Here is a 20974-nt window from a genome sequence, read left to right as displayed (position 1 = left end):
ATAGTTGACAGGATATTACTAGATAGTCGTTAGGATGTATAAAGGTGGTTAATAAATAGTCGCTTCACAGTTTTTAGAAAGTACATAAAAATTTTATCCAGAGGTAATTACTTTTGCAATTATATATTGCAAAAGCAAGCTTTGATTATCTCTGAATAAAATTTTTATTTGCTTCCTAAAAACTGTGCAATGACTATTTATTAACCACCTTTATATATCCTAACGACTTGCTAGTAACATCCTGTCAACTATCTGTCTTTGGCGAATAGTGATTGCCAAGTGGCTAGGTGTGGCATGCAACAGAAGAAGACGGGTTTCCATTTGTGCTTGAACACATCCATTTAATATCCGCGGGCTAGTAAGGAGGACGAGTTCTCCAGCTGCCCTGGAAGTAGGCTGAAATGTTGCGTTGTGTAGTCTAGAAATGAGAAGAAAAAAGGCAATATATTAGTTTTGCTACAGTGACATGAGACAAGAAGTGCCATGAGAAGTGCACAAGAGACAAGCTTTCAATCCTGTGAGCTATAAACATCGCCACCTGTTTTGTGCAAAGTCCTAAAAATGCATGAAATGACTGAATTCGTGCATTAAAGCTGGGAGCGTGATGGATGTGCATAACACCAACAGATGCACGACACATAAACTCTATCGTACCAATTGTCATCTACAAACAAAAGCTGTAAATCAACTTCAGTTTAATGAACTTCGATATTCGTATTGTGACTAGTACATGGAAGTTTTATGTGTGAATTATCTTAGGAAAGGCAAGGTGTCAGTGATAACTATGCTGCAGCTTTGCTTGGGCACAGGTACATAGAAGAGTTGATTTTTATGTTGCACTTAAGAAACACGAAATGATACAAGCAACATGTAAGCAGTTCAACAGGCATTACGGACGTTCTACAGCAAGATTACAAAATGCCTTTGTTGTGCAGGCAGACATTGTCAAAGTGAGCTTGTTACTAAACATGTTAGCTTTCCACAAGAGAGGATATTATATTATCAGTGCATTCACATGACCAGGGCCTCTATCACAAAAATACACATGCCAACAGTAATGACAATTTTCTAGTTATGGTGGCAAAGCTTGCATTATAATATGCTATTATAATCAGGTTAATAGCTATTTTAGCAGGAAAGAAAGGAGTATACCCTAAGATAGCATTGAAATTGCCATGAAAGGAGTTTTGTTGAAAACTGCACAAAGAATATTAAGATGCTTCTTTGTGACATACATACCTACTATGGTGTTGACCTTCTTGGAATCCAACGGATCCTTCTGTGGAAGGCATTTGACAGCCGCCCAAAGAAGGACCTCCCTTCAACGTCTTCTATTGAAAAAGGAGCTTTAAGGAGGCCCTCCGCGAAGTGAAAGCCTGAGTTGTTAGCATCCAGGCACAGCCTCTTCAGCAGGCCCTTTTCAAAGTATACACCGTCACCGATGTCTACCTGTGAAAGAATACAACAACCAAAGATTCATTTTATACGCATTTGATCAAGGAATGGTTAGGAAGTAGGGTAAGGTTTGCAAAAACGGAAGTCGCTGCTTCTTGTTGATTCGGTTTAAAGAACAAAGCAGCCTTACGTATACCATACATGCATTGTACTGAGCTGTGTACTTTTACGTAAGACTAGAAAGTATTGGGAACTTCAATGCGAAAGAAAGACATGCATCTGCCTAGAACTAAGCAAATGTGTGCCACCCCTTGACACAGAGTGAGATCTGGTGCTGTTTTAGTGATTAGCAGACATTGAAAGCTTCAAGCCTCATCGAGTATAGGGCCAAGCTGTGCTCGATTAGTGGCGCACAAGTGCTCGAGAACTATCAAACAAGATGCAATTGTCTTCAAATACAATTCTGACTTCCCCTTGCAGGCATGCACTTTTAAATTTACTGACTGCACTTGGGTGTAAAGATTTTGTCTGACAGAGTGAATAAACAATATACGCAAGCAGCATTTTCATAGTTAGCGTAGTCTTTAATAGGTACTGATACCTTCAATTTAGAAAGCGCTGTATATTGGGCCTCATCAAACTAATTTCACAAAAGGTTTGTCAAGGTAGAAGCATGGAACTTTAGTCATTAGAAGACAGGTGAAAGTAGTTAATTATTGCAATTATTACTGAAAATAAATTTCAGACAGCTCATCCCAATGAGAAATGGATGCAAGCAGTTTGTACATGCCACATAAGCATTTAGATATCAAAAATAGGGATTAGAGAAAACCTTCCCTTAGAGCTTCATTATTACAAGCAGCCATGCCCTCGAGAAGACATAACTTCTTTTTCTGTAGGCAGAAAGAGGCTCGAGTATTTTATTGACACATATATGTGCCCATGCATATATGTCATCTCTGTTGTAAACCTTTTTTTCATGTACATGCAAGGTGTGTTTATAACATCTCATTGTGCACAAAATTTGCGTAATAATTTAAAGACCGCGATTTTGTAGCGATGGTATTCCTTTGCGCTATTCGTTAGTAGGCTGACCGACGCCCCGGCCCGTGCTACGTACTGCAGCTGCCGGCCGTTAGCGGTGGGCGAGAAGAGTGATATAGAATCGAGGGGTAAGTATTGCTACAAAATCGCAGTCTTCAAATTATTACGCACTGCCGAACGAACACAAACTTTCAATGTGTTTTCATAATTGTGTGCCCATTCAGGCATAGCAAACAAGGCGGGTAGCAGAATGCAAGTACGCTGTAACATCAGAGGAAGCTTTCGCGAAATTGCTTGCTAAATGTGCACAGCAACATGGCTAACATACGATAGGAAAGCGCTTTGCTCTAGCTAGTTACACAACGCTCATTACGCAAATCATAAGCTTCAAGAATGCGCGCAAGCGCCAAACTTGCTTACCTTTCAAGACTTGGCAAACGCTCCTTCGTCTAACAGGTACAGAAGCACCGACGTTTCTCTGGCGCAAGCACTGTAGAACTGCCGATGAACTCCAGCTCCACAAAAGCACAACCTTCAACAGTCTTCCAAACACTACAATTCGAAGCCCCAGTACCAGACTTTTGACGAGAGCGCCGGCAGGCAGCTCGGCAGAACAAAGGCAGTTCGGACGGGAGCTGTACTAGGGCACTCACTGACGACACTGGTGGATCGCTCGAAACACACGGCGAACTAATGGCGTTACACGAGTCCGGAGGGTTTGGGATGGTCACTGCACACAACAAGCAGCACGTTTTGTCTAGGCACTTCTAAAATTTACCTCAAATACCACCTTACTGCAGGGAGCACTAACGACAACCAACGTGGTGTGTCGACCAAACAAGTACTACAGTAGCGCCACTCTGCGGTTTTTTAGAAAAATGTATCTTAAATGAAAAAATTGCGTGTTTTTTCCTAATAACATTTGATAGAGTCTTTTAATAAATTTATTTGGTCCAGAAGTGTGTACTTTGTACTTTGTGATACGAAGTTTAAGGAAATGTATATATAATAAAAACTAAGCGGATGTTGCCTTCAAGATTCGCAATTGCTTCAGGTGCATGCAGGTTGCAAAAGCATGGCCTTCGAGATCAGACTGTCACTCAAAGGAAGCCGTAGTAGGAGGCGGAGAGGCATTTAGGCCCCAATAATTGGGTTTACAGTGCCTAGGTAGGCTTCCTTATTTATAAAGTGTGTACGGGGACTTCAGCCGAACCATGAGCGAGCTATACAGACGCACGCGGTACGATTCGGTGTCCGATCCGACGTGCGGCGCTGCATGTTACGGCATGAGCGGCGCGTAAGCTCCGCCCACATCCAACTCCCCAGCTTGAGTTGATATTCACGTCGAGAAACGCAATATAAACAACTCTGCACCACACTGCTTCGCTTTACGCGAAGGCTGTCGATAAAATTATGCCCCTGTGAGTGACAGAACACTTCACGACGGCGGGTTGTCCACTGACGGCTCCGCTAAAGCCAGCGATAGGGCCGGTAGGCATAGCTAGGCGGACGCTGCAGCCGACGGCGCTTGCGATCCAGTCCGAGCTCGTCGAAGAGTGCTTATTTTTGCCAAAACAATGAACACTGTACACTTAGGTCGGCCGTAATTAAATACAATTGGTTTACTCGACGCAGTCGTTGCGAAGGGCAAACGTGCAAGCGAAGCGAGCGGCCTCGCTCAGACGGTCGGTGTGTGATGTCTGCTCGCGAAATGCCCTCGCGTCGCGGCTCCCGATCTCACCAGTAGCTTAGCGCTAGTGTACAAGGCGCTGGTTTGCGTAACAGGCACACGTTCGAGATAATTTTACTGAACTGGTAACTATTTCATGTCAGAAACAAACTGCAGCAGGCAAGGAAAAAGAATAACTGCGAGAAACCGGAAAGCCAGCACCGCCTCCGTGGAGGGAACGTCAGAGAACGTCACATGCCAGCCGCGCTGCCAATGGCTGCGGCCAGACGACGGTGCAGTTGTCGGACACGTCGAACGATGAAAATCTGCCCGGTTTGTCGCACGCCGGACGTCCGATGCGGCGCTTCGGCACGGCAAAACACCTCGATTCGGGCTGCAGTTTCGGCGCGTCAGACGCCGGATCGGACACCAAATCGGACCGTGTGTCTCCCGCTTTAGTTGGCGAACACGAGCCGATCAGCGCGCCGTCTAGTGCGATGGTGCATGGCCTACGGGCTTCTTTGACACCTACTGAGCACAAATTCATGATCACCGCTCATATACACGCTTCCCATGGCACTAGCTGTCGTGTTTTCGAGAATACGTGCCCACATCTTGAATTGGTGAGACCATATTTTCTCTTAGCGTCCGGTATTAGAAGCATTTTTTTTCTATGAACATTCTACTATCATCTGTTACTAGGAAGTTGATTAAAAATTAGGAAAACAGTTACTGTGCAAAAAAAAAAACATTTTTTTAAATGCAGCCAGTCTTTGCATATTCATTTATAGTTCAGATGCTGTTATATGTTCATTTTTCACTAAATCATTTTTAACAACTCTGTAGTAACCAGTGTTACTAGAAAGTTGATTGCAAATTGTGGAAAGTTACACCTGTCCATGAAACAACACTGTCTTGCACCAGCTATGTTCACTGAATAATTATAACCTTATTGAATAATATTCATGCATGTTTTGTAACTTGGGTTATGTACTTTAAGAACATAATTATTTTTATTACCTTCCTATTGAATCGTGCTTTTAAAAAGTTAAAATAGTGTGTCTTAACTTTCTAGTAACTTTCTTTTTACATACTGAAGTTAGAAAAGAAGTAACCAACTTTCTTTTTACAAACGTTACTAAAAAGTAAAAGTCAATAGGATGTTACTAAAGTTGATAGGATGTTGATAAAAGTTCTAAAGAAAGTAAGGAAGCATTTTTGTATGGGCGTACGCTCCAGCTGGCCAGTGCCACGATATATTGCGACCAAGACGCGTCCTGCCCCGCAGAATGGGGCTTCGGAGAGCGCGGTGCCGATGGAGAGAAACATATGCCCGCGCTCGGACGTCCCGGCTATCCGAGCGGGCGCTGCTGTTCCCAAGTCCGGATCCCCCACCCGCAGGGCCGATCGTGTGCGAGGTCGCGTTTGCCTCGCGAGACATACAACCCGTTATTTCTTGCACGGTCGCGATCAGCAATGCGCTGGAGACTTCCGCGGAGTGCTCAGACTATATACTGCTATACTACAGCTCTTGACGTCGTATACAATACCGGAAAGATTTAACTCGTCCGTATATAACGTATTCCCACGTATTGAATGCCAGTTTACCAGAGACGGCGACGTGAGAAGTCTGAAGCCCCTTTAAGCCGTCTCGGTAGCGCCGTCACGTTGCGTGTACTTTTAACCAGAGAGGACACACATCCACTATTACAGTGAAGAATCATATTCTATGCTTAGTTGCTGATGTGAAGCTTCGCCAGAGACGTGATCGTTAACACGTGGTCGTTTTTACTAATGCTTCCACGAGAACACCCATTCTCGTGAAAAAAAAAACAAAGAACGTGTCTGACGTGTTTTTGCTGGAAAAAGAGTCACAAGATGTTCTTGTTTTACTGCCACTCACGTATCCAATGTTTCGCCATTCCGTGAAGAGCGGGACATTAGAGGAAAGCGATACTTGGAGAGCTTCAGATTGTCCGTTATACGGACAAGCTGCAACTCTCTAATGTCTGATGTAAGCGGCTTCATTTTTTTTTGAAGAGCGGAGGAGAACGACCAAAGTGGGGATAACCGAGCAGCAACTGCAAAAGAGTGCTTGTATTTATTTCTCGTGTATAGGTTAAAGTCCCAAAAGTAACTATTAAAACAGGCGGAATTAAACCCTCCCCCTCACTTTACCTCTGCTACGCCGCATGGTTGACGCGCTCAACGTAAATCTGAGGAAGAAAGAACACCTATCTGGTGTACGCTGCTGGTTGTTTGAGCAAGGTCTATGCCGTGAATCAGCGACGTGAATTCGAGGAACTGTGAGGCATATCAGGATCCGCGTAGTCGAATCAGCGAACATTCAACTTTGGAAAGGGCACTCGGCTAAGGCGAAAAAACATGATACTGATCCGCAACGCCCCGAAATTCGTCGGCGTACGCTGATATAACGCGGCGTACACCATATCTCGGGAAAATAGCGTAGGGCAATACAAGAGAAGATTAAGTGCATCCGTGTCGTCATGGGGTGATTGCGTCATTAGCAGTACCACTGCTTCCAACGAGTACAAATGGGTTGGCGAGGATTGTCTGGTATGAAAAAATAAACTGCGAAGCTTAGATGCGCCCGTTAGACCAACGAGCAGTCGTAGATTCAACGCTGCAAGATATCAAGCGCGCTGACGAATGAACATGACTGTACAAATGACAAACAAGCAACAAAAAAAAAGGTCGAGGATATAGAACCAAACGGCTTACCTTAACCTTAATTCATTATTTGCGTCTTATGCAGATATACGCTACACGTGGATTGTAGAGATACACCTCGGGTCAGCGTTCGCAGATAAATTTGGCAGGACGTAGGGAAACGTTCTTACGTTGCGTCGTTGTTCTCGCAAAAGGTGAAAATTAATCCGGAGTCCCCGACTAAACGGCGCGCCTCATAATCAAATCGTGGTTTTGGCACGTAAAAACCCAGAATCATCGCAAAAGGGAAAAAAATAATATCGATCCGCTATACATCAAAGATTGTTGCTGCCGACGCCTTTTTTGCCAGCCGTAAATAAAAAAAACGTGGCCGTTGCAAACGTACTTCTTCATGTGCTCTAGCTTATGTCAGTGTCACAAGATAGCGCCACAGGTGTGCACGTCTGTTGCGTCATAAGTGTTGCGGTATGCCGTAAACTGTGTAACACGTTGGCGAAATTTTTAAATATTACTTCTGTTATACGAGGACAGCAAAACGCGCTGAAGCACTGCTTTTGCGGCACTCTATGCTGCATACTATATTATGGCAGTGGTGACTTGTCCTTTTCTCTGCGCAATCTTTATCGCTGTGACGGTCAAGTTACACTACCGTTTTTTAAAGAATTTGAGTGTAACAGTGTTGGAGCTGTGAGGTCTGTCCAAACTTCCTCTAGCGCATCTACTTGACTGAAGCCCCTTGTCGCCCTAAGGCTTTCATTTCGTGCCAGGAAGCGAAACTCAGTAGGAAGCAAGTCCAGGAGCGAGTAAGAATGGCTGAAGCAGGCGGACTTTGCTGTAAACTCGCTATCACGGAACCAGCGCACCGAGGCTTTGTGAACAAGGAAGGGAGCAGTTTTACACCTTGAAACGTCTTGCAGCTTGCATCCTTGCAAGAGAATCAATGAGGGACAACCTTTCCACACACACCACGGCGTCTTAGCATCGCCACTTGAGAATATAATTTTCCATCGAAGCGCCTGCGTGAAGCGAGTCTTATAATGCAGCGGTCCCATTCTAATTCCAATGACAATTACAAAGTGAAAAAAATTGTTGCGCTATACCCACCCATAGTGCTTTTATTCAAGGCATCTCACGTACCACGCGATAACGTGCGCTGAATAAAAAAGAAAGAAAGTAGGAAACAAAATCTGCGCTACACATATGTGGAGTAGAGGACATATTATAGGGTTCGCTTTCTCAGGTCTTTCGATAAAGTCACCGGTGTGGTTTAAGTTCGGCTGCCGAACGCCACTGTCAAAGTGAACAAATTAATTAATTAATTAAAAGGTTAGGTGAACAAGTCTAATCGTAGAGTCACGAAATAATGCCCATTAAGCGATCTGTCCAACGATTGGGCGTTCCTGACAACACCCGTTTTAAGTTATTAACATGATCATAACAGGATCCATGTGGCTACCAATGGCTTGAATCTTGCAGTTGCCACCTTACTTTTATGCAGTAAGCTTTCGCTTTAAAGAAATCGATTTGTTGAAAATATCGCATTATAGAATTTTTTTTTTCTTTTAGCCGGAAATTCGCACCGCTCGCTGCAGCATACGCGATGATGCTTTGCGTTTCTTCGGACCTACCTGGCGAAGCAAACCGCGCTGTGAAGGTCACTCCGCGGAGATATGGAGGCAGTTCCTTGGGAGTAGCGGTGTCCTGTGATTATAACTGACAAATGGGGTAGTTGTTCATGGGCCCGTGGACACTGCGAAGTAACCAATATATTGAGTGCGGTTATTGTTTAAATATACGGTTTGCAACGGCGAGCAATGCCACAGAAACTCATTGTGTTTGCACTGCCATTTCGAGAATGCTTCTACATGAATGTGCCGCAATAATTTTCCAGAAATAGTAATTATATCCACCACACAATTACCGATAGTTTTTGAATTCGTTTCGATATCTCGAAATTTGCTGCATATTGTAAAAATAAAAAAGAAAAAGAAACGTTTTCCTGACTGATATCAGTCTCATTGAAATTGAGTCTATTTCAGTATTATTTGTACAACTTACACCGTACCATCTCTCACACCCGCCGCGAGGGGCGCTGTAGCTATGGCGTTCTGTTGTTAACTACGAGGTAGCGGGGTCGATTCCCGAACGCAGCAGGCGCATTTCGTTAGAAGAGAAATACAAGAACGCTCGCGTGTGCTTAGATTTAGCTGCACGTTAACCCAAGTCCTCAAAGTTAATCCGGTGCACTCCAATATGGCATCGCGTCTCTCGTATCCCCAGTGTTGCTTTTTCAGACGTTAAACCACATGAATCAGTCCAACCTTGCCTTACTTTCTTTTTCAACCTTGCAATGCCTAAACGAAGTTTCACATCAAGGAAAACTAAAAAACAACCTGTTCACCTTTATATCTCACCGTGGAAAGAACACTCGTAAGTGATATTGGAAATTGTAACGTGAGAAAGACTGAAGAAGCCGTAAAAAATGGACGCAGCCAGAAATTAGTGAGAAGGAAACTTGGCATAGGACAAACCAAGATGTATGCACTGAAAGATAGCAGGGTAATATCATCAGCAATCTCGAAGGTATAATAAAAGCAGCGGCAGAATTCTAGTGACCTGTACAGTACGCAGGAGGCATGGGAGTACTCCATTCGAAACAATAATGAACAGAATACAGAAACTCCTCCTACAACTAAAGATGAGGTCAGAAGGGTGCAAGACATGACACGGGGAAAAGCAGCAGGACAAGATGGAATAACAGTCGATTTAATGAAAGATAGAGGAGACGTAATGCTAGAAAAACTGGCGCCTCTGTATACAAAGTATCTATCGACTGCAAGGGTCCCAGAAAACTGGAAGAATGCAAACATTATACTAATCCACGAAAAGGGAGACATTAAAGAACTGAAAAAGTATAAGCCCGTTATTATATAAAATATTCACCAATTTCCAATAAAATAAAGGCAACACTGGACTTTAGCCTACCAAGAGAACATGCAGGCTTCAGAAAGGGATACTCTACACTGGATCACATCCATGTCATTAATCAGGTTATCGAGAAATCCGCAGAGTACAATAAGCTTCTTTATATGGCTTTCATAGATTACGAAAAAACATTTGGTTCAGAAGAGATGCCAGCATTCATAGAGGCATTGCGTAATCAAGGAGTACCATATCGCTTACGTAAATACCTTGGAAAATATCCACAGAGATTCCACAGCCACCTTAATTTTACACAAGAAAAGTAGGAAGATACCTATAAAGAAAGGAGCCAGACAAGGAGACACAATCTCTCCAACGCTATCCACTGCGTGCTTGGAAGAAATATTCAAGCTATTAAACTGGGAAGGTTTAGGAGTAAGGATCGACGGCGAATACCTGAGCAACCTTCGCTTTGCCGATGAGATTGTTCTATTCAGCAACACTGCGGAAGTGTTATAACAAATGATTTAGGACCTTAACAGAGAGATTGTGAGAGTGGGGCTGAAGAATAATATGCAGAAGACAAAGATAATGATGAATAACAGGGCAAGAGAACAAGAATTCAGGATCGCCAGTCAGCCTCTAGAGTCTGGGAAGGAGTACGTTTACCTAGGTCAACTAATCACAGGGAACCTTGACCATGAGAAGGAAATTCACAGAAGAGTAAAAATGGGTTGGATCGCATACGGCAGACATCGTGAGCTTACCGTTATCATGGAAAAGGAAGGTATACAATCAGTGCATTTTGCCGGTGCTGACATATGGGACGGAGACTTGGAGACTGACAAAGAAGCTTGAGAACAAGTTAAGGACCGCGCAAAGAGCGATGGAACGAGGACTGCTAGGCATAACTTTAAGAGACAGAAATAGAGCCGTTTGGATCAGAGAGCAAACGGGTATTGACGACATTCTAATTGACATGAAGTTAAAAAAATGGCGCTGGGCAGGTCATGTAATGCGTAGAGTAGATAACCGTTGGACCATTAGGGTGACAGAATGAGTACAAGAGAAGGGGGGAAGCGCAGTCGAGGACGACAGAAGACTATGTGGTGCGACGAAATTAGGAAATTTGCGGGTGCTAGTTGGAATTGGATGGCGCAGAACAGGGGTAATTGTAGATCGCGGGGAGAGGCCTTCGTCCTGCAGTGGACACAAAATAGGATGATGACGAAGATGATGATGATGATGATGAGGAGGAGGAGGAGGAGGAGGAACAGACGAGACAAAACCATTAAATGTAATTTGAGTAAGTTTTTAATTAGTACGTGTCTAATTTTTTTAGCATTTGGATTAATAAACACAACTAATTTTTTAGCATTTGGATTAATAAACACAGCGTATCAAAAAACTCAACTATGGACATTTCGTTAGGTTTACCGCGCTTAAATGCTCATTTTTTCTATGTATCAAACTCTGTGTGTAGCACACCTGATACGCTGAGCATTCTCGTATCTCCGTTCGCCCCTTTGACTGCCGGCTCCTTCGCCAGTCCCGCATACTGAGTAAGCGTCATGGTTTTGAGGTACCGGCGAGCAGGCGTTGTGCGACGCGGACCGCTGTGTGGCACGCGCTGTGAAAACAGCGCGAAGGCGGGGATTCGTGTCAGGCGAGCGCAGCCGACTGAATGCTCACTCGCATATGCGAGAACACACGGGCGCGCGCCTACAGAGAAAGGGCCCGCTCGGCAAGGCGCGCCCGGCATCGAACGAAGAACCAACTTCGCACGGCAGCGCGCTAGTGAGACGACGCGCGTGAAGCACGCGCGCGCGCGCGAGCATCAGCGGCGGCGGCCACTCGCCCCTCTCCCAGGCCACCGCATCTTCCACGTCCTGGCTAACTGGGAGCTCTCCCCCGCTCGGCGGCTTCTCTTCTTTCAGGGCGGCCGAGACCACTTCTCCCCTTTTCTCTTCTTTCCGGATCTGGCAGACTGTGTGACGCCGGGTAATTACGGGTCAAATACAGATTGCGTGCCGATACCGCGATCCACCACACACGGCTTCTTCTCCCCCTCCGATGGCGTTTGACGTTGCTCGAAGCGGCCGCGGCGGCTCGCCGGCTTTTGTGCGCGCGGCGACGGCCGGCGGTGCGATTGTGCTCCGCGCGTCTTCATCGCCGCCACCGCCGCTGTTCGCAGATTGCCACTCGGCGCTTCTTAATTTTTCGCCTCGTCTTCCCAAGAGCGACGTCTTCGATCATCGCCGTAGCGCGGCGAATTGGCGAGGCATGCACGCACGCACGCACAGCACGCGTGAGAGCGAGCTCGAGGCGGTGGGCGCCGCCGAGCGAAGACGCCGACGACGCCAGGACCCGACGCGGCCGGACAACCGCGCGCGTCGGCGGAGCGGGCGCGAAGGAGAACAGTACATCGTCGCCGACTAAAGCTTACGGAAACTCTGCAGAGGAGGATGAAGACGCGGCTGGAGATACAACGCACGGACGGACACACGAGCGCCGGCCAGCTGTTTCATTTTTCGAGCCATGACCCTGAACAATGTGGCTATCATCTTCCAATCATTTTCGTGCTTATTCAAAAGTACGCGTGGCCTGTTATATGATAAGACCATAATCGGCCTGTTGTACGACGAGAAAGGAATAAAATCGAGTGGAAATAATATTTGCGTTATACCGGCCGGTATAGTGTCACATATACAGTGTAGCTCCTATCCTAAAAAAAAAAGTAACGAAAGAAATTGAAAGAGAAATAGAAGTAGGAGCAGACACATTATCCACGAACGACCCAACCCAAACCACGATTCTCATTGAGCATCGCATCATTGTCAAGCCCACTGCGCTTCAGTGGGCCCAACCTCTCAAATAAGCACTCGAAGGCGAGAAATGACAATTTTGCTACGAGACCACTGACGTCCCGATGCCGATTCGAGACATATACCCTCAAAATTACCGCGGCGCTGTCTCTGTGCATGACCTGCTACCCCGTTATGATTGATAGAAATATTATACCTTCAGTAACCCACTGCAAGTTTCTCGGAGTCATCAGCGACCGTGACTTATCTTGGTCGAAGCACTTCGCTGGGTTAAGAAAAAAGCTGGACAGCTTTACTCAGATCATTCGACATATGTCTGGAAAATCATGGGGACCATCCAAGTCATCTCTTCTGCAGCTCTACCACGCACTTTTTGTTGGCTACTTCCGCTTCAGTACGCCTGTACTTTCTCGGATTAGTACAACTGCTGTACGCACACTTGAAAGTGCTCAGACTCGCGCACTGAGAATTTGCCTAGGACTACCACGATGTGCGTCTGCTTGGGGCACTATTGCAGAGGCACGTGCGTGCCCAGCTCGAGTTTATCTGCAGCATGAGCCATAGCGAGTGCATCTAAGGCTACTAACTAGACACAGGAATCAACCACTCACGAACGTCACAAGCGTACGGCCTGTGTCCGCCTACTCAGAAGCCGTGTTGTCGCAGCAAGACTTATTGCCGTCGGACTTTGAACCGTATGACATACCCGAAGTTCCACTCTGGACGATGGCGAAGCCAACGGTGAGACTCTCAATCCCAACATTTCGCGCTATCATACATTGCTTATATGTATGGATATTACGAAAATGTTTTTACAGATGGTTCTGTGACAGAGACCTCTTCCGCGGCGGCCTACACGGTGCCAGGAATGGGGATCGCACAACGGTTCAAGATAGGACACAGGACGTCGTCTACAGCAGCTGAGTTGACCGGAGTTCGAGAAGCAGTTCGCTGCATACTGCAACAGAGTCTCGAGAAGTGGACAGTGTTCTGTGACTCAAAACCAGCACTGCAACTCATCAGCAATTATATGAATGAAAGAACCGCATATAGTCCTCTGGTTTATGACATCATGTCTCTGCTTGCTGAGGCGTCTCATTCCGGGCATACCATCGTGCTGCAGTGGATTCCTGGCCGTTGTGGAATAGCTGGAAACGAACAGGCTGACGTGGAAGCAAAAAAGGCGCACACTCAGGGACCATTATAAAAATTCATTTTTCCCGGTATGACATTAACGCCTTGTTCCATACTTCCATTAAATCTTCTACGGCGCGACATTGGGACAACCCCGAACATCGACAAGAGCGCCTCCATAGACTTGACGCTGGATTACAATTCCGGCTTCCACTTCGCTTGCGGAAAAGCCAGGAAACACTCATTCATCGATTACGGCTGGGTGTAGCATACACCCACCGATACCTTCACAAGATTGGACAAGCACGGGACCTTGAATGTAGCGTCTGTCACACTCTCGAGACAATAGCTCACGTACTTTGCTTGTGCCCTCAATATGCGGCCGAACGAAGACCACTCAAATCTACTGTTGACTGCTTGGACTCCCGCCCCTTTTCAGAAGAAAAGCTTTTGGGCGCGTGGAGGAGTGTTGACTGTGCCCAGCGTGCCATAAAATCACTTTTGAACTTTTTACGTGAGACTGGTTTAGACGATCGGCTCTAGAAGCTGTGAGACGTGCAGTCCGTGCGAAATGTGTTTGCGCAATAGCGTTTTGTGACAAGATTACTTTTTGTATGGACAAGATTACTCTTACGTGTATTGCGTCTTCAGTGCGCATCCGCATATTGGACAACGTGTATATAGTATCTCATTGTACCATATCATAATCACCCGCCACCTACCTTTCCCTGTATTTCCACTTCCCATTTCCCCAGTGAAGAGTAGCAGGCTAGAGACACGCTCTCCAGGCCGACCTCTCCTCCTTTCTTTTCATTAAAACCTACTACTTGCAGTAGCCTGTGAAAACAAAACGTAAACAGTAGTTTCATCAGGTGAATGCGCAGAAGGATTCGCTCAATGTATACCCTCCTTTTAGCTACAAGTTCACAGTGCGAAATTGGTGCCTCTGTAATTCATTTTTGTCGATCCATGCATCAGTCGATCCAAAGCACATATTCTGGGATCAAAGGCGCATTCATCGCCCTCTGTGACACCGGATCCGACACGATAGCGTTAGCATTGTCTTACGAGTGTGTGACGTTGAGTTCAGCGAAAGTTCAATGCATTCGATCTTTAATAGAAATACTTTGAATTAGCGTGTTTAGCATAGTCGTACGTTGGCACTTGTCCTAGCGCGTAAGATGATGTTATCCGCTGCGCTGAAGCAAGTTAAATGGCAACTCCGTCATTTTTTAAGCATATTAGGATACAGTCATTTTCAGATGGCATCGACAATCCTGTCACCGGTAGGGTGGTTCAATTTGCTTAGAAATTCCACAACAATATATAATAACCTATAAACGAGATAACGAAACCGAAACGGGTATAGCTGCTTCGTGTGACGTCACGATGAGTCGATGACGTCAGATCCTACACTACCATAACGTAAACACGCAGAACGCGTGCTAAACGCGCAGTATACACGTGGCGCTATCGCCAAAGAAGCGAAGCTGATGATGTCTCCTGACGACACAGGGAACTTATACAGGTTTTCCGAACTAGACAGCGGCGATTTCAGCGACGATTTCAGCTACAGTGGTGGTGTAGTCTCTGACGTCACAAACACAGGGTGGCCAGTAGAAAGTAATGAGTCGGGAACGCAACCAATCTTCAAAATTCGTTTTCAGGAAAACTAAATGACTTGCAGAAATGTTGTCTGGCACAGATAATCAGATTGTAAAAGAGAACGTATATTCAAAATTTTATGAAGATCAGTGGACATACAAAAATTGCCGGAGTTGCCCTTAAACGCTTTGTTGCTGCGCTGTGGCGAAATAAAGTGGGCTTAAGCTCTCCTGCGTTACTTTTCGTGATACAACTGCATGCACTTGGCTGGCTTGATGTGGATGCAGCCGAATCGTTCATGCAACAACATATCTTCAACACACTTATTGCCAAGTGCGGCAAGCTAAAGCAGCAGCTCAATATGGATGAGGAAAAGAATATATATATATATATATATATATATATATATATATATATATATAAGCGATCTCATGTACATGTACAGGTTGAAGCTACAGTCTGATACAACTTTAGAAAAAAGGGGAGGCCCCGCCCAGATGACCGAAGCGGCGAAGTCACCGGCCGTCCGGCGCATGACGTCGGTCCAGAGTGCGCGCCCATTGGTGGATGTTCGTGTGCACCTGCCTCGGAGGAGTAAACGCCCCCTTTTTTCTAAAGTTGTATCCGACTATAGTAAACTCTGAACATTTGCTGTACGTTACTACAGATACGGGGGAGCCAAAAGAACGGCAGATGACGCGACCGGTTTTAATTTCTTTTTTCTTGCAGTTTCTCGCTTCGGTGGAGCCATGCGTTACCTGTTGCAACGAACGCCTGCGTGCTTGATCGCATTAGAATTTCAAGAGGTCCATTTCTCTTGCTTATTACTTTGTTTTGTTTCGCTGAACTTTTCGTTCTATCTCTGTCTCTCTCTCTCTTTGTGAAGGAGTGGCATTAATCCGATGGTGCCGTGTACGGACAACTCATTGACGACAGTTCGCAAGAGAGAGAGAGAGTAATAAAGGGAAAGACTGGACGGCTAACCAGATCGCGATATCCGATTCGCTACCATGTGCTAAGGGAGGCGGGAAAGGGTGGATAAAAAAGAAAGGAAAGGAGAGAGTGCAGCGTTATGAGGGAGACGCAATACATGCGCGAAATCAAAAGCACGCCGAAATGTGTAATTGTTCGGCTAGGCAGTTCTCCGAAGAAATTGCATGATATATGGACATGGTCAAGGACATAGAGAGAGAGAGAGAAAATGATAAATGAAAGGTAGGGAGGTTAACCAGGACTGAGCCCGGTAGGCTACCCTACACTGGGTAAAGGGAAATGGGGACGGAAAGATTAAAAGAAGAGAAAGTCCACTGGAGATGTCAGTCCGTCACTCAGTCCGGATCACAGACGCTGACTCAATCCGGTCGCTTTCAAATATCGCAGCAGCGCTTTTGTGGCCTTTTGTAGCTGCGATATGCGAGGTCATGGTCCCAAGATCTTGTTCAAGGTGAACGGCTAAATAAATCACATAAAGCTCACAACCTTGTGCAAGCATTTGTTAGCGAATTCTAGATGAGGAATGTGTGCAAGTCTCCATAATTTTTTAACATCCATTGGATATAGGGCCGCCAAATTCACTCAGAATGCCCATGGAGTAAAAGAAATAGAGCCACTATTTTTTCTTAAAGAACTTATGTTTCTATAGGATCTGCAGCTCAACTCTTATCGTCAGGGGTTGAGTTAGAACGCAAAAGCGCCCAGCGCCTTGAGCGCGGTGTCACGCCGGGAAACGCTGTCACGCAGACCTCGGAAATGTGCGCCTCAGTACGAGCCGCGCGCACGGAAGTGCTGCGGCCATTGGCATCGTGGCCGGTCACGGCCGTACGACGGCACCGCCGCGCCGATCCCCCACGCCGCAGTGCGGCTCCCAGAAGAGACGACGACGGCGATGAGAAGCGCGGGCGGCACGACGCCAGCCCGGGCCGTACACCTCGCAGCGCCCATCGCGCCGGGCTGCGCCAGAGCGGCCGGCGGGCCCCGCCGCCGTCGAGCAGCAGCGGAGTGCGGCAACCGCGCTCCCGGCGGCTACAAAGTATTCGGGGTCTCCCGGAGCGCCGGCGAAGCCCGAGGGCGTGCTGCTGCCCCTTTTATTTGGACGACGCGCCGCTCGACGGGCCGGCCAACAGGATCTCGGCTCATTAAATGCGCGACTCTGGTGGTCAGGAAATTATGATAGGCCGCATACCGGCCGGGGGACTCTCCTCTTTCCGTACCCCCCCCCCCCCCTCTCCTTCACCGCTCGGCTGACATGTGGCCGGCTCGCCGCAAACCTCGTCGTCGGTCGCTTTGTGCGAGCACGCACGTCCCTCCCGGGCGTGTGTCTCTGTTTGGCTAAACGGAGGCCTGTCTCAGCAGCAGCAACAGCAGCCGCGTCTCTTCTCTGCCGCCGCCGACGACGAAACTGGTTCCCCTCCGCCAGATCCTCTCCCCACCTTCCTTCCCCGTCCCGTGCGAGATGTCTTTATTGCTGCGCTATCGTCCGGCCCCAGGTGATGCGACCACCGCGTGCGCGCGCGCTCCCCGTTAGGCGGTCGTCCGGCGGGAAAACCTTATCACGGCGGCCCTCCACTTTGCGGCGGCGGCAGCCGAAGCGCCGCTTTCTTTTTGCGTCTCCTTCTCGGCGGCCGACGGTGATACGCTTCCTGCGATCACCGGGCCTGTTCGCACCTCGACCGAGAGGGCCGCGATCGCGGAGACGGATCGGCCGCTATGCGACACCCCGGGCGAAAAAGGCGGAAACCTCGAACCGTAATTCCGACCGCGTCACGTCGGCGGCGAAACTGGCCATCATCGCCGAAGAGTCTTTTACTTTTTATTCCCACGGCTAAGCTCGCTCAGTGTCACCCCAAGAGCGGCGTTCTGTCTAAATCAATCATGGAAAAAACGGATCTGCCGAGAATAACTAAGAAAAAAAAAACAAGCCTGGCAACGTTTCTCATTTATACTGTAGTTTTATGAACGCTGGCTCCGAGCGAACAAAGTGTATACATTGAGTACAGTGTTACGTAAACGATGCGTTAGCGTTTAAAACACACACGCACACTGACCAGCTGAGAGAAACGCGATGATTCAGGAGCCACGACGGGCACGCCAACACAGCGCGCACAAGTTTCTCCGTGCGCCTCTCTCATCTGGTACGTGCACGCGCATACATCCTGGTCCGACGCTCCGACACCGAGTGCCGCTGCGTGCAGCAATATGGGGGTTGGTTCGGCAGGAGCTCGTTTCGCTCGTCGCCGGGTAGCAGCAGCAGCAGCCGGCCAAGTGCAGGTCCTGGCGGCCGCGCAACTAGACACGGCGACGACCGCGGAGACTGGTGGGCGCGGAGGAGAGAGGACCACACAGCAACACTGTTTTTCAAGAGCGCGGGTGCCTTGGGAGGGGCTGCCCTCTGCAGCGCCGCCGCTCCGCAGACGCAGACAATTTCGGAAATAGGTTTATTATGCCTCACGCGGCTTCGCTCAAAGTCCACTCGGCGAAACCTCGGCTGCTGCTGCTGCTGCCGCAGATCAGGGCCAACGGAACAAGTTCCGGGAAACGGAGGCTCCTTGCGGAGCGCGCTCTCTCCGACGCCGCGGAGGGGCCGTGCGACGTTGACAAGACGCGCGAGGTATGTGTTTCGCGCTCTTTCGATGCCGCGACATCGCGAGGCCGTGTCGGTGTCGCGGCGCGCGGTGGCGCTGGTGAGGCTGCTCGGGTTGCGACGAGGCCTCGACCCATTCACGCACGAGCTGTCGAGGAGGCGTGAGGAAGAACGTCTCGACGACCCGAAGGAGTACGCCAGAGCATTAGTGCGCCCACCACGATTTCTGGCTGGGAAGGGGGGTCTTGGTAAGGAATCACATGGGCTTGAGGAATGCGTGAGCTTTTAACGCGTCAGCATTAGGAGTGCCAAATGCAAATAAAAACTATGTGCGTGAAGTGTGGAAAGATGGTGTCACGTGGGTTTACACACACACACACACACACACACACACACACACACACACACACACACACACACACACACACACACACACACACACACATATATATATATATATATATATATATATATATATATATATATATATATATATATATATATATATATATATATATATATATATATAGTGCCACTGTGGCAAGTCTGCTCTGGACTACTGGACTACTATCAGTTGTACTTCGTCTCTCGAAGAGACATGACCAGTGTCGAGTGAGCTCCTGAAAAGCACTTTGCAATGTTGTGAACGAGGTTCTGTAATTCATGGATCCGGGACCTCAAAAAGGTGCGATATGATGCTAACGGATTTCTCTCGCATTTCTCAAAATAAGATAAATTGTTGGAAGTTAGCGCTCTGTTCTCTCTTCGGTCCCTTCTGCTGTCCTTGCGCTGTTATTCAAACCTTTAAACCGAACATAAAACTTCCACGGAATAGAGGAGGGGGCACAATCTTGCCCTTAGCAGGAGGGGAGGAGTTACTCCTCCCCGACGGTGCGCTCCACTAAGCCAGAGAAACCACGAACAGCTGTGGATGTCCCGGTAAAAAGAAGGCAAACCCGCGTGCCTGTTGCACACGAAAGCCGAAATGGCACCTCAAACTGCCGCATGCGTTCCTAAGGAGTCTACGCTTGCTTCGTCGATAGCGCTGTTGTCCTGGATCCACCGGTGCAAACGTTCTGTTGAATTCGCTCTCGTTCAAAGGCATTATTGCATTACTACTGCTGCGTAGTAAGAAGTATTCGATAGAAGAAATGACTGCAAGGAATAAGTGTAATAATAACAACTTATACTAACAATAATAATTCTAATAATAACAACAAGAAAGGAAAACTGACGATAATTACTGCGAGGAACCTCTCTTTCGTTAAAGTATTTTGTGTTGTGTTCCCTTTGTGATGCAATTCGAATTTTTGGCCTGTTTTCAGGAAGCTTGGAAATGCGCTGCGGTTATGGAACGCGCCTGCGCGTGATCCGCACGTGTGCCGCGCGTTCGGGCCGCGTTTAGCGAACTTTGTAAAGCGACGAGCGGCTTGGAGCACTGCAGCCTTTCATTATAGCTACTTTCCCGTGCCATATAGCAGCTTGTTCCGAATAAGTAAATAAATAAATAAGTACACAACGTTAGCGGCGATTCAGTGGTAAATGCGAGAGAAATGCGTCTATATATATATATATATATATAGATGCACATAATCTTTTTTGTACTTTCACACGCCTAAGATAACGCAATTATAAATAATTAAAGTGGCGTGCACAGGCGAGAAGGAAATGAGGAGGCAAGACGAGAAAATCGCGAGTTGTTGCTCATTTCTGCTCGAGCGCCTTTCGCCCGTTGTCGGCGGCACGTAAGCGCCACTCGCCGCAAGTTACCTGAAAGGTGGAACATCGGCGTTACGCCGAACAGGCATCACGACGCCGCTACCGCGGGTGTCTCATACATAGGGAACGCCGACGAACGGCCTGGAGAGTGACTGTTGGCGTTTGTTCTCTCTCGGCATACATGGTCGCGCCTCATCCGTGCGCCCACGGTGCCAGTTCGGTGTCAACGACATCGCCTCCCATGCGAGGCGGCCAGCGGACGACGGGGACGATATCGCGGTGACGCCGCTCTGTGCGAGCCCGTCGCTCCCTCCCGGGGGCAACCGCCCTGTGCAGGCCGCGCCACGAACTCGTGGCGCGGCTCCCTTTTTCTAGCTGCCTCTCGGGCTG

At 47.5% G+C, this 20974-nt stretch overlaps 1 protein-coding gene and 1 long non-coding RNA gene across 3 annotated transcripts in view; one reads left to right on the top strand and one right to left on the bottom strand.

Moving 5' to 3' along the window:
- Positions 1-20974, top strand: part of LOC135917554 (uncharacterized) — a 225255-nt gene that overhangs the window by 104062 nt on the left and 100219 nt on the right. The gene's annotated exons all lie outside the window — the stretch shown is intronic.
- Positions 325-3272, bottom strand: LOC139060225 (uncharacterized). Its single transcript, XR_011514714.1, has 3 exons — positions 2860-3272; positions 1240-1449; positions 325-418 (listed from the first exon to the last, which is right to left on the bottom strand). It is a non-coding gene; the product is annotated as an uncharacterized lncRNA (long non-coding RNA).

This window comes from Dermacentor albipictus, chromosome 5 (genome assembly GCF_038994185.2).
Source record: "Dermacentor albipictus isolate Rhodes 1998 colony chromosome 5, USDA_Dalb.pri_finalv2, whole genome shotgun sequence".
In the NCBI taxonomy this organism is placed as follows: Eukaryota; Metazoa; Arthropoda; class Arachnida; order Ixodida; family Ixodidae; genus Dermacentor; species Dermacentor albipictus.
Note: the sequence above shows the minus strand (reverse complement) of the source record. Positions and strands in the feature narration are given on the sequence as shown.